Source organism: Hyla sarda, chromosome 6 (genome assembly GCF_029499605.1).
Source record: "Hyla sarda isolate aHylSar1 chromosome 6, aHylSar1.hap1, whole genome shotgun sequence".
Lineage (NCBI taxonomy): Eukaryota > Metazoa > Chordata > Amphibia > Anura > Hylidae > Hyla > Hyla sarda.
In genome coordinates, this window is record NC_079194.1 from 64102535 (window position 1) to 64116979 (window position 14445).

The 14445-nt window shown below is 44.5% G+C and overlaps 1 protein-coding gene across 21 annotated transcripts in view; it reads left to right on the forward strand.

Annotated features, from left to right (window-relative positions):
* LOC130275703 (tigger transposable element-derived protein 1-like) overlaps nucleotides 1–14445 on the forward strand; it is a 102323-nt gene that overhangs the window by 58770 nt on the left and 29108 nt on the right. For 16 of the 21 annotated variants that reach the window (XM_056523966.1, XM_056523972.1, XM_056523976.1 and 13 more), the window contains one exon: nucleotides 8789–8861. The exons of 4 other annotated variants lie outside the window; for them this stretch is intronic. The gene's annotated coding sequence lies outside the window, so the exon portion shown is untranslated. Of the gene's footprint in view, nucleotides 1–8788; nucleotides 8862–13398; nucleotides 13472–14445 lie in introns of all 21 variants that reach the window. One more of the 21 variants, XM_056523963.1, reaches the window with a different exon arrangement.

Genomic DNA, 14445 nt, shown 5'->3' on the forward strand with positions numbered 1-14445 from the left:
TACGGGTATATTGCCGTCCTCATAGATGGCAATGTATTCTGCACGGATCCTGTCTAAAGAAAGTTAAAAATAAACATTTTATAAAATAACCCCAACCCGAGCCCTACAAAAATATATATGTTTATATGTTGACCACCGCACAAAGTGGCGGCTGACACACTCCCTCAATACAACTCTATGGCAGAGCCGGAGCTCTGCCTTCGGCAATCTCCGGCTCTGCCATAGCGATGTATTGAGGGGGCGTGTCGGCCACCACTTCGTGCCGTGGTCAACACGCTCCCTTCCTGTGGGCTGTCAGGGTCCCGTACAGGAGATTGCGGGGGGGCTTCCAGCGGTCGGACCCCCCACGATCTCTTGTACGGGGCACCGACAGCCCGCAGGAAGGGGGCGTGTTGACCACCGCACAACGTGGCGGCTGACACGCTCCCTCAATACAACTCTATGGCAGAGCCGGAGCTCTGCCTTCAAGAATCTCCGACTCTGCCATAGTGATGTATTGAGGGGGCGTGTCGGCCGCCGCTTCGTGTGGTGGTCGACACCCACTATCTGGCAAGCGAGCCTGGCACCCATACAAAGAGATCGCGGGGGGCCCCCAGCAGTCAGACCCCCCCGATCTTAAACTTATCCCCTATCCTTAGGATAAGGGATACGTTTTCCACCACTGGACTACCCCTTCAACCATGCCATACTCTTTACTCCTGAATATAACCCTGCCAGAAACTGTGCCCTCTGCCACACACTGTACCCATAATAATAATAATAATACTGCCACACACTGTTTTTTTATTAATTTCGGTTGAATCCCACCCCTGCACTGTCCTACATCTCCAGACCGTTCTGTCCCTGCCCCCCTTGCCCAGACCCCTTTGTCTGCCTCCTCCTCTAGACCCCTCTGTTCTCCTCCTCCAGACCTCTTTGTTCTCCTTCTGCAGATTCCTCTGCCCCCACCTCCTCCTGACCCCTCTGTCCGCCACCTCCAGACTCCTCTGTCTGCTTCATCCAAACCCCTTAGTCTTTCCCCCGGCTCCTCTTTCCTCCTCCAGATTCCTCTGTCCTCCTCCTCCAGATGATGCATGATAGATGTGTTTATGGCTGGTGTATGTATGACAGACAGTCATACACAAATACATACGCACACCTATCATACATACATATATCATTGCGTACACACATCATACATACATCTATCCTACATTCATACTTGCATACATCTATCATACAAACTTGCATACATCTTACATGCATACATACATCTATCATGCATGCACACATCTACCATACATGCATGAATACATCTATCATACATACACACATCTATCATACATACTTACATGCATCTATTATACATACAAACATATATCATACAAACATCTATCATACATATATACATGCATGCATACATCTATTATACATACACACACACATCTATCATACATGCATACATACATCTGTCATGCATACATCTATAATACATACCCACATGACACCTCTATCATGCCATCACCTGGAGATCACCACCACTCATCAGGGTCTGGGGATCAGGTCGGAGAGAGCGCTGAATACGCTGGCCATCACTCCTTGCCCTCACTTGGCGCTGGTGTGATTTGTCCAGGACGCAATAAATTTTATTACACCGACAGTTGCAGGCTAGGAGCAGGCATGCGTGCCTGCTCAGGGAACTTCTGCTCCCAACAGCCTCGGCAGCTGCCCGATCTCGTGGGACTTTGGGTCTGGTGTAAGCCACTGCTGTCTTAAAGCAGCGGCGTTAATATTTTTTTTAAAAATTTAAGAAAAAAAAAGAAAAACTCCGACCTGAGACCTGGGGCTATAGCCTGTTACCCCCCCCCCCCCCCACCCAGCAACACCCCTGTTGGTTGAACATAAAATAAATAATATAAAATATACAAATGTAAAATGAAAAAATGAATATATAATCACCATAGAAAATGGTATCCTGACACCATAAATTAGTCAATATATGTCCATACAGTAATCATAGAGTATTTTTGCGCTGGAACCCCCATATTTGGGTACCACTGTGTGAGGAAGAGCGAGCTTATAATACTATCTCCAGCACGAGGACCCTTATACAAAGTGTCGCATTGGCTCTCCGCAAGCACTTACACCCTCTCTGCCGCCTGATCTCAGCTCCCAATATTGGGCCGGACGCAGATCCGTGCCAGTCAGCCGGCATCTCAGTGCAACTAAGCCACGAGCGGAGAAATGTCCCTTACCATCCTGAGGGCCCATCCAGAGGACTTGTGACTGCAGGTAATATTCATCATTGTGGCCGGGTACATCCCGTGCCAACCTACACAGAAGCATTGTCTGACATTCACGCAGACGGGTTTTTACCATAAGGACACAGACGGACTTTGGTGTCCGGATACCAATTCATTTGGTGATTATATATCCATTTTTTATTTTTATTTTATATTTTTATATATGATACTTATTTTTATAGTTCACTCCCTGTATGTTATAAGTCTGTGACAAGGGCCCTGTTCAGACTTTAGTGTAATATATCTTTTTAATAATTAGCATACAATAAAATTATTTATTTTATGTACAACCAATGATATCTCTAGTATTTAATCAATTCTATACCTTGAGGTCTGTTTCTATATATATATATATATATATATATATATATATAAATACCATATTAATCGGCGTATAACATGCACTGGCGTATAACACGCACCCCCATTTTAACACAGAAATTTAAGTAAAAAAATAAAATGTAAAATAAATGACCTGGACTAAATGCCACATCATCCACCCAACTTCGTTTTCTTCCACACATCAGTTTGGTCCCGTCCCCTCCAGTGCCACATCATTCCTTCCCTTTTATCAGTCCCTGTGCCACATTTACCCCTCTCATCGCCACCCCCCATGTCTCATCATCCCCCCCATGTCTCATCATTTCCCCCTGTCATAGACCACCATTAGCCATACAGACATTAAGCATTTAGTGCCTCCCCCCACTATCATTTCCCCCTGTCTCATCATCACCCACCCTGTCTCATCATGTCCCCCATCATTCCCCCCCCTCATCATTTCCCCCTGTCTCATCATGCCCCCACCCTGTCTCATCATGTCCCCCCATCATTCCCCTGTCATCATCCCCCACCCTGTCTGATCATGCCCCCCATCATTCCCCCCTCATCATTTCCCCCTGTCTCATCATCCCCCCAACCTGTCTCATAATCCCCCATCATTTCCCCCTCCCTCATCATTTCTCCCTGTCTCATTAAGCATTTAGTTCCTCCCCGCACTATCATTTTCCCCTGTCTCATCATCCCCCACCCTGTTTCATCATGTCCCCCATCATTCCCCCCTCATCATTTCCCCCTGTCTCATCATCCCCCCAACCTGTCTCATCATCCCCCATCATTTCCCCCTGTCTCATCATCCCCCCAACCTGTCTCATCATCCCCCCATCATTTCCCCCTCCCTCATCATTTCCCCCTGTCTCATTAAGCATTTAGTTCCTCCCCCCACTATCATTTCCCCCTGTCTCATCATGTCCCCATCCTGTCTCATCAAAACAAAAAAATAAAAAACTGACTAAAGCCATGACAATTCATAGCCTGTAAACATAATGCTGAAAAGCATAATACACTGCACTTTAATTCCAGTGCAGTGTAATATATGAGCGATCAGAAGATCACTCTTAATTGTTCTCTTTAAAAAAAATTTAAGGGCTATGTTCACACTCAGGAATATTAATCCAGAATAATTATGGATGAAAATTCCACTGGATCATTGCCATCCTCATAGATGGCAATGTATTCTGCACAGATTACATCTAAACAAAGTTAAAAATAAAAAACGAACAATTTATAAAACCATCAACCCCTACACCCGCAAAATATATATATTTATAGAAAACAAAACCAAAAGATATTAAACACCTTCAGTATAATGTTTAGAGGCATAAAACATTTACAAAAATTATTGAAATGTTTTGTTCCTTTTCGGATGCAGTTTCATATTTCCTGAGATAAGTAGTTCTGTCCCTAGAGTGTTATATATATAAGCGTCTGTAGCATGTATCAGGAACATGTTATCATACCTGTGTCTTTTTATAGGTGACTGATGCCCGGTGAGAGGTTGAACGTGACACATACCCCCGTCAGCTGCAAGAAAGAACCGCGAGACAGGTAATTAATATTTATATTAATTACTGATAACAATCAGGCTAGATGTAACATCTAGACCTGCAGAGATGTGATAGTCTCTACCTTATACATGAAGATATATGTGTTGTTTATAAGTATATCGTCTATAGACAGCTTCTTTTATAACACAACCATATCTCAGGTACAGAGATTAGGATCATTTATGATCCCCAAACTCTGTTTTTCATTTGTAGGAATCCCCTTTTCCAATATTTAATAGATAGAATCGACTGACCGAAGAGTTTACAAGTTACTTTAGGGCGTAATACACTGCACTTTAATAGCAGTGCAGTGGTGTATTATAAGAGCGATCTGAACATCACTGTTAAAAATCTTCTTTATAGAAAATAAAAGGCTAGGTTCACACTGAGGAATATCCAGCCGGAATATATACTGCAGGAGGTTCTACGGGTATATTGCCGTCCTCATAGATGGCAATGTATTCTGCACGGATCCTGTCTAAAGAAAGTTAAAAATAAACAATTTATAAAATAACCCCAACCTGAGCCCTACAAAAATATATATGTTTATATGTTGACCACCGCACAAAGTGGCGGCTGACACACTCCCTCAATACAACTCTATGGCAGAGCCGGAGCTCTGCCTTCGGCAATCTCCGGCTCTGCCATAGCGATGTATTGAGGGGGCGTGTCGGCCACCACTTCGTGCCGTGGTCAACACGCCCCCTTCCTGTGGGCTGTCAGGGTCCCGTACAGGAGATTGCGGGGGGGCTTCCAGCGGTCGGACCCCCCACGATCTCTTGTACGGGGCACCGACAGCCCGCAGGAAAGGGGCGTGTTGACCACCGCACAACGTGGCGGCTGACACGCTCCCTCAATACAACTCTATGGCAGAGCCCGAGCTCTGCCTTCGGCAATCTCCGACTCTGCCATAGTGATGTATTGAGGGGGCGTGTCGGCCGCCGCTTCGTGCGGTGGTCGACACCCACTATCTGGCAAGCGAGCCTGGCACCCATACAAAGAGATCGCGGGGGGCCCCCAGCAGTCAGACCCCCGCGATCTTAAACTTATCCCCTATCCTTAGGATAAGGGATACGTTTTTCACCACTGGACTACCCTTTTAACCATGCCATACTCTTTACTCCTGAATATAACCCTGCCAGAAACTGTGCCCTCTGCCACACACTGTACCCATAATAATAATACTGCCACACACTGTTTTTTTATTTATTTCGGTTGAATCCCACCCCTGCACTGTCCTACATCTCCAGACCGTTCTGTCCCTGCCCCCCCTTGCCCAGACCCCTTTGTCTGCCTCCTCCTCTAGACCCCTCTGTTCTCCTCCTCCAGACCTCTTTGTTCTCCTCCTGCAGATTCCTCTGCCCCCACCTCCTCCTGACCCCTCTGTCCGCCACCTCCAGACTCCTCTGTCTGCTTCATCCAAACCCCTTAGTCCTTCCCCCGGCTCCTCTTTCCTAGTCCAGATTCCTCTGTCCTCCTCCTCCAGATGATGCATGATAGATGTGTTTATGGCTGGTGTATGTATGACAGACAGTCATACACAAATACATACGCACACCTATCATACATACATATATCATTGCGTACACACATCATACATACATCTATCCTACATTCATACTTGCATACATCTATCATACAAACTTGCATACATCTTACATGCATACATACATCTATCATGCATGCACACATCTACCATACATGCATGAATACATCTATCATACATACACACATCTATCATACATACTTACATGCATCTATTATACATACAAACATATATCATACAAACATCTATCATACATATATACATGCATGCATACATCTATTATACATACACACACATCTATCATACATGCATACATACATCTGTCATGCATACATCTATAATACATACCCACATGACACCTCTATCATGCCATCACCTGGAGATCACCACCACTCATCAGGGTCTGGGGATCAGGTCGGAGAGAGCGCTGAATACGCTGGCCATCACTCCTTGCCCTCACTTGGCGCTGGTGTGATTTTTCCAGGACGCAATAAATTTTATTACACCGACAGTTGCAGGCTAGGAGCAGGCATGCGTGCCTGCTCAGGGAACTTCTGCTCCCAACAGCCTCGGCAGCTGCCCGATCTCGTGGGACTTTGGGTCTGGTGTAAGCCACTGCTGTCTTAAAGCAGCGGCGTTAATATTTTTTTTAAAAATTTAAGAAAAAAAAAGAAAAACTCCGACCTGAGACCTGGGGCTATAGCCTGTTACCCCCCCCCCCCCAGCAACACCCCTGTTGGTTGAACATAAAATAAATAATATAAAATATACAAATGTAAAATGAAAAATTGAATATATAATCACCATAGAAAATGGTATCCTGACACCATAAATTAGTCAATATATGTCCATACAGTAATCATAGAGTATTTTTGCACTGGAACCCCCATATTTGGGTACCACTGTGTGAGGAAGAGCGAGCTTATAATACTATCTCCAGCACGAGGACCCTGATACAAAGTATCACATTGGCTCTCCGCAAGCACTTACACCCTCTCTGCCGTCTGATCTCAGCTCCCAATATTGGGCCGGACGCAGATCCGTGCCAGTCAGCCGGCATCTCAGTGCAACTAAGCCACGAGCGGAGAAATGTCCCTTACCGTCCTGAGGGCCCATCGAGAGGACTTGTGACTGCAGGTAATATTCATCATTGTGGCCGGGTACATCCCGTGCCAACCTACACAGAAGCATTGTCTGACATTCACGCAGACGGGTTTTTACCATAAGGACACAGACGGACTTTGGTGTCAGGATACCAATTCATTTGGTGATTATATATCCATTTTTTTTTTTTTTTTTATATTTTTATATATCATACTTATTTTTATAGTTCACTCCCTGTATGTTATAAGTCTGCGACAAGGGCCCTGTTCAGACTTTAGTGTAATATATCTTTTTAATAATTAGCATACAATAAAATTATTTATTTTATGTACAACCAATGATATCTCTAGTCTTCAATCAATTCTATACCTTGAGGTCTGTTTCTATATATATATATATATATATATATATATATATATATAAATACCATATTAATCGGCGTATAACATGCACTGGCGTATAACACGCACCCCCATTTTTACACAGACATTTAAGTAAAAAAATAAAATGTAAAATAAATGACCTGGACTAAATGCCACATCATCCACCCAACTTCGTTTTCTTCCACACATCAGTTTGGTCCCGTCCCCTCCAGTGCCACATCATTCCTTCCCTTTTATCAGTCCCTGTGCCACATTTACCCCTCTCATTGCCACCCCCCATGTTTCATCATCCCCCCCATGTCTCATCATTTTCCCCTGTCATAGACCACCATTAGCCATACAGACATTAAGCATTTAGTGCCTCCCCCCACTATCATTTCCCCCTGTCTCATCATCACCCACCCTGTCTCATCATGTCCCCCATCATTCCCCCCCCTCATCATTTCTCCCTGTCTCATCATGCCCCCACCCTGTCTCATCATGTCCCCCCATCATTCCCCTGTCATCATCCCCCCACCCTGTCTGATCATGCCCCCCATCATTCCCCCCTCATCATTTCCCCCTGTCTCATCATCCCCCCAACCTGTCTCATCATCCCCCATCATTTCCCCCTCCCTCATCATTTCTCCCTGTCTCATTAAGCATTTAGTTCCTCCCCGCACTATCATTTTCCCCTGTCTCATCATCCCTCACCCTGTTTCATCATGTCCCCCATCATTCCCCCCCTCATCATTTCCCGCTGTCTCATCATCCCCCCAACCTGTCTCATCATCCCCCATCATTTCCCCCTGTCTCATCATCCCCCCACCCTGTCTCATCATGTCCCCCCATCATTCCCCTGTCATCATCCCCCCACCCTGTCTGATCATGCCCCCCATCATTCCCCCCTCATCATTTCCCCCTGTCTCATCATCCCCCCAACCTGTCTCATCATCCCCCATCATTTCCCCCTCCCTCATCATTTCCCCCTGTCTCATTAAGCATTTAGTTCCTCCCCCCACTATCATTTCCCCCTGTCTCATCATGTCCCCATCCTGTCTCATCAAAACAAAAAAATAAAAAACTGACTAAAGCCATGACAATTCATAGCCTGTAAACATAATGCTGAAAAGCATAATACACTGCACTTTAATTCCAGTGCAGTGTAATATATGAGCGATCAGAAGATCACTCTTAACTGTTCTCTTTAAAAAAATTTAAGGGCTATGTTCACACTCAGGAATATTAATCCAAAATAATTATGGATGAAAATTCCACTGGATCATTGCCATCCTCATAGATGGCAATGTATTCTGCACAGATTACATCTAAACAAAGTTAAAAATAAAAAACGAACAATTTATAAAACCATCAACCCCTACATCCGCAATATATATATATTTATAGAAAACAAAACCAAAAGATATTAAACACCTTCAGTATAATGTTTAGAGGCATAAAACATTTACAAAAATTATTGAAATGTTTTGTTCCTTTTCGGATGCAGTTTCATAATTCCTGAGATAAGTAGTTCTGTCCCTAGAGTGTTATATATATAAGCGTCTGTAGCATGTATCAGGAACATGTTATCATACCTGTGTCTTTTTATAGGTGACTGATGCCCGGTGAGAGGTTGAACGTGACACATACCCCCGTCAGCTGCAAGAAAGGAACCACGAGACAGGTAATTAATATTTATATTAATTACTGATAACAATCAGGCTAGATGTAACATCTAGACCTGCAGAGATGTGATAGTCTCTACCTTATACATGAAGATATATGTGTTGTTTATAAGTATATCGTCTATAGACAGCTTCTTTTATAACACAACCATATCTCAGGTACAGAGATTAGGATCATTTATGATCCCCAAACTCTGTTTTTCATTTGTAGGAATCCCCTTTTCCAATATTTAATAGAATAGAATCGACTGACCGAAGAGTTTACAAGTTTACTTTAGGGCGTAATACACTGCACTTTAATAGCAGTGCAGTGTATTATAAGAGCGATCTGAACATCACTGTTAAAAATCTTCTTTATAGAAAATAAAAGGCTAGGTTCACACTGAGGAATATCCAGCCGGAATTGATACTGCAGGAGGTTCTACGGGTATATTGCCGTCCTCATAGATGGCAATGTATTCTGCACGGATCCTGTCTAAAGAAAGTTAAAAATAAACATTTTATAAAATAACCCCAACCCGAGCCCTACAAAAATATATATGTTTATATGTTGACCACCGCACAAAGTGGCGGCTGACACACTCCCTCAATACAACTCTATGGCAGAGCCGGAGCTCTGCCTTCGGCAATCTCCGGCTCTGCCATAGCGATGTATTGAGGGGGCGTGTCGGCCACCACTTCGTGCCGTGGTCAACACGCTCCCTTCCTGTGGGCTGTCAGGGTCCCGTACAGGAGATTGCGGGGGGGCTTCCAGCGGTCGGACCCCCCACGATCTCTTGTACGGGGCACCGACAGCCCGCAGGAAGGGGGCGTGTTGACCACCGCACAACGTGGCGGCTGACACGCTCCCTCAATACAACTCTATGGCAGAGCCGGAGCTCTGCCTTCAAGAATCTCCGACTCTGCCATAGTGATGTATTGAGGGGGCGTGTCGGCCGCCGCTTCGTGTGGTGGTCGACACCCACTATCTGGCAAGCGAGCCTGGCACCCATACAAAGAGATCGCGGGGGGCCCCCAGCAGTCAGACCCCCCCGATCTTAAACTTATCCCCTATCCTTAGGATAAGGGATACGTTTTCCACCACTGGACTACCCCTTCAACCATGCCATACTCTTTACTCCTGAATATAACCCTGCCAGAAACTGTGCCCTCTGCCACACACTGTACCCATAATAATAATAATAATACTGCCACACACTGTTTTTTTATTAATTTCGGTTGAATCCCACCCCTGCACTGTCCTACATCTCCAGACCGTTCTGTCCCTGCCCCCCTTGCCCAGACCCCTTTGTCTGCCTCCTCCTCTAGACCCCTCTGTTCTCCTCCTCCAGACCTCTTTGTTCTCCTTCTGCAGATTCCTCTGCCCCCACCTCCTCCTGACCCCTCTGTCCGCCACCTCCAGACTCCTCTGTCTGCTTCATCCAAACCCCTTAGTCTTTCCCCCGGCTCCTCTTTCCTCCTCCAGATTCCTCTGTCCTCCTCCTCCAGATGATGCATGATAGATGTGTTTATGGCTGGTGTATGTATGACAGACAGTCATACACAAATACATACGCACACCTATCATACATACATATATCATTGCGTACACACATCATACATACATCTATCCTACATTCATACTTGCATACATCTATCATACAAACTTGCATACATCTTACATGCATACATACATCTATCATGCATGCACACATCTACCATACATGCATGAATACATCTATCATACATACACACATCTATCATACATACTTACATGCATCTATTATACATACAAACATATATCATACAAACATCTATCATACATATATACATGCATGCATACATCTATTATACATACACACACACATCTATCATACATGCATACATACATCTGTCATGCATACATCTATAATACATACCCACATGACACCTCTATCATGCCATCACCTGGAGATCACCACCACTCATCAGGGTCTGGGGATCAGGTCGGAGACAGCGCTGAATACGCTGGCCATCACTCCTTGCCCTCACTTGGCGCTGGTGTGATTTGTCCAGGACGCAATAAATTTTATTACACCGACAGTTGCAGGCTAGGAGCAGGCATGCGTGCCTGCTCAGGGAACTTCTGCTCCCAACAGCCTCGGCAGCTGCCCGATCTCGTGGGACTTTGGGTCTGGTGTAAGCCACTGCTGTCTTAAAGCAGCGGCGTTAATATTTTTAAAAAAAATTTAAGAAAAAAAAAGAAAAACTCCGACCTGAGACCTGGGGCTATAGCCTGTTACCCCCCCCCCCCTACCCCCCCCCCCCCCCCCACCCAGCAACACCCCTGTTGGTTGAACATAAAATAAATAATATAAAATATACAAATGTAAAATGAAAAAATGAATATATAATCACCATAGAAAATGGTATCCTGGCACCATAAATTAGTCAATATATGTCCATACAGTAATCATAGAGTATTTTTGCGCTGGAACCCCCATATTTGGGTACCACTGTGTGAGGAAGAGCGAGCTTATAATACTATCTTCAGCACGAGGACCCTGATACAAAGTATCACATTGGCTCTCCGCAAGCACTTACACCCTCTCTGCCGCCTGATCTCAGCTCCCAATATTGGGCCGGACGCAGATCCGTGCCAGTCAGCCGGCATCTCAGTGCAACTAAGCCACGAGCGGAGAAATGTCCCTTACCGTCCTGAGGGCCCATCGAGAGGACTTGTGACTGCAGGTAATATTCATCATTGTGGCCGGGTACATCCCGTGCCAACCTACACAGAAGCATTGTCTGACATTCACGCAGACAGGTTTTTACCATAAGGACACAGACGGACTTTGGTGTCAGGATACCAATTCATTTGGTGATTATATATCCATTTTTTTTTTTTTTTTATATATTTTTATATATCATACTTATTTTTATAGTTCACTCCCTGTATGTTATAAGTCTGCGACAAGGGCCCTGTTCAGACTTTAGTGTAATATATCTTTTTAATAATTAGCATACAATAAAATTATTTAATTTATGTACAACCAATGATATCTTTAGTCTTTAATCAATTCTATACCTTGAGGTCTGTTTCTATATATATATATATATATATATATATATATATAAATACCATATTAATCGGCGTATAACATGCACTGGCGTATAACACGCACCCCCATTTTAACACAGACATTTAAGTAAAAAAATAAAATGTAAAATAAATGACCTGGACTAAATGCCACATCATCCACCCAACTTCGTTTTCTTCCACACATCAGTTTGGTCCCGTCCCCTCCAGTGCCACATCATTCCTTCCCTTTTATCAGTCCCTGTGCCACATTTACCCCTCTCATTGCCACCCCCCATGTCTCATCATCCCCCCCCATGTCTCATCATTTCCCCCTGTCATAGACCACCATTAGCCATACAGACATTAAGCATTTAGTGCCTCCCCCCACTATCATTTCCCCTTGTCTCATCATCACCCACCCTGTCTCATCATGTCCCCCATCATCCCCCCCCCTCATCATTTCTCCCTGTCTCATCATGCCCCCACCCTGTCTCATCATGTCCCCCCATCATTCCCCTGTCATCATCCCCCCACCCTGTCTGATCATGCCCCCCATCATTCCCCCCTCATCATTTCCCCCTGTCTCATCATCCCCTCAACCTGTCTCATCATCCCCCATCATTTCCCCCTCCCTCATCATTTCTCCCTGTCTCATTAAGCATTTAGTTCCTCCCCGCACTATCATTTTCCCCTGTCTCATCATCCCCCACCCTGTTTCATCATGTCCCCCATCATTCCCCCCCTCATCATTTCCCCCTGTCTCATCATCCCCCCAACCTGTCTCATCATCCCCCATCATTTCCCCCTGTCTCATCATCCCCCCAACCTGTCTCATCATCCCCCCATCATTTCCCCCTCCCTCATCATTTCCCCCTGTCTCATTAAGCATTTAGTTCCTCCCCCCCACTATCATTTCCCCCTGCCTCATCATGTCCCCATCCTGTCTCATCAAAACAAAAAAATAAAAAACTGACTAAAGCCATGACAATTCATAGCCTGTAAACATAATGCTGAAAAGCATAATACACTGCACTTTAATTCCAGTGCAGTGTAATATATGAGCGATCAGAAGATCACTCTTAACTGTTCTCTTTAAAAAAATTTAAGGGCTATGTTCACACTCAGGAATATTAATCCAGAATAATTATGGATGAAAATTCCACTGGATCATTGCCATCCTCATAGATGGCAATGTATTCTGCACAGATTACATCTAAACAAAGTTAAAAATAAAAAACGAACAATTTATAAAACCATCAACCCCTACACCCGCAAAATATATATATTTATAGAAAACAAAACCAAAAGATATTAAACACCTTCAGTATAATGTTTAGAGGCATAAAACATTTACAAAAATTATTGAAATGTTTTGTTCCTTTTCGGATGCAGTTTCATAATTCCTGAGATAAGTAGTTCTGTCCCTAGAGTGTTATATATATAAGCGTCTGTAGCATGTATCAGGAACATGTTATCATACCTGTGTCTTTTTATAGGTGACTGATGCCCGGTGAGAGGTTGAACGTGACACATACCCCCGTCAACTGCAAGAAAGGAACCACGAGACAGGTAATTAATATTTATATTAATTACTGATAACAATCAGGCTAGATGTAACATCTAGACCTGCTGAGATGTGATAGTCTCTACCTTATACATGAAGATATATGTGTTGTTTATAAGTATATCGTCTATAGACAGCTTCTTTTATAACACAACCATATCTCAGGTACAGAGATTAGGATCATTTATGATCCCCAAACTCTGTTTTTCATTTGTAGGAATCCCCTTTTCCAATATTTAATAGAATAGAATCGACTGACCGAAGAGTTTACAAGTTTACTTTAGGGCGTAATACACTGCACTTTAATAGCAGTGCAGTGTATTATAAGAGCGATCTGAACATCACTGTTAAAAATCTTCTTTATAGAAAATAAAAGGCTAGGTTCACACTGAGGAATATCCAGCCGGAATTGATACTGCAGGAGGTTCTACGGGTATATTGCCGTCCTCATAGATGGCAATGTATTCTGCACGGATCCTGTCTAAAGAAAGTTAAAAATAAACAATTTATAAAATAACCCCAACCCGAGCCCTACAAAAATATATATGTTTATATGTTGACCACCGCACAAAGTGGCGGCTGACACACTCCCTCAATACAACTCTATGGCAGAGCCGGAGCTCTGCCTTCGGCGATCTCCGGCTCTGCCATAGCGATGTATTGAGGGGGCGTGTCGGCCACCACTTCGTGCCGTGGTCAACACGCCCCCTTCCTGTGGGCTGTCAGGGTCCCGTACAGGAGATTGCGGGGGGGCTTCCAGCGGTCGGATCCCCCACGATCTCTTGTACGGGGCACCGACAGCCCGCAGGAAGGGGGCGTGTTGACCACCGCACAACGTGGCGGCTGACACGCTCCCTCAATACAACTCTATGGCAGAGCCCGAGCTCTGCCTTCGGCAATCTCCGACTCTGCCATAGTGATGTATTGAGGGGGCGTGTCGGCCGCCGCTTCGTGCGGTGGTCGACACCCACTATCTGGC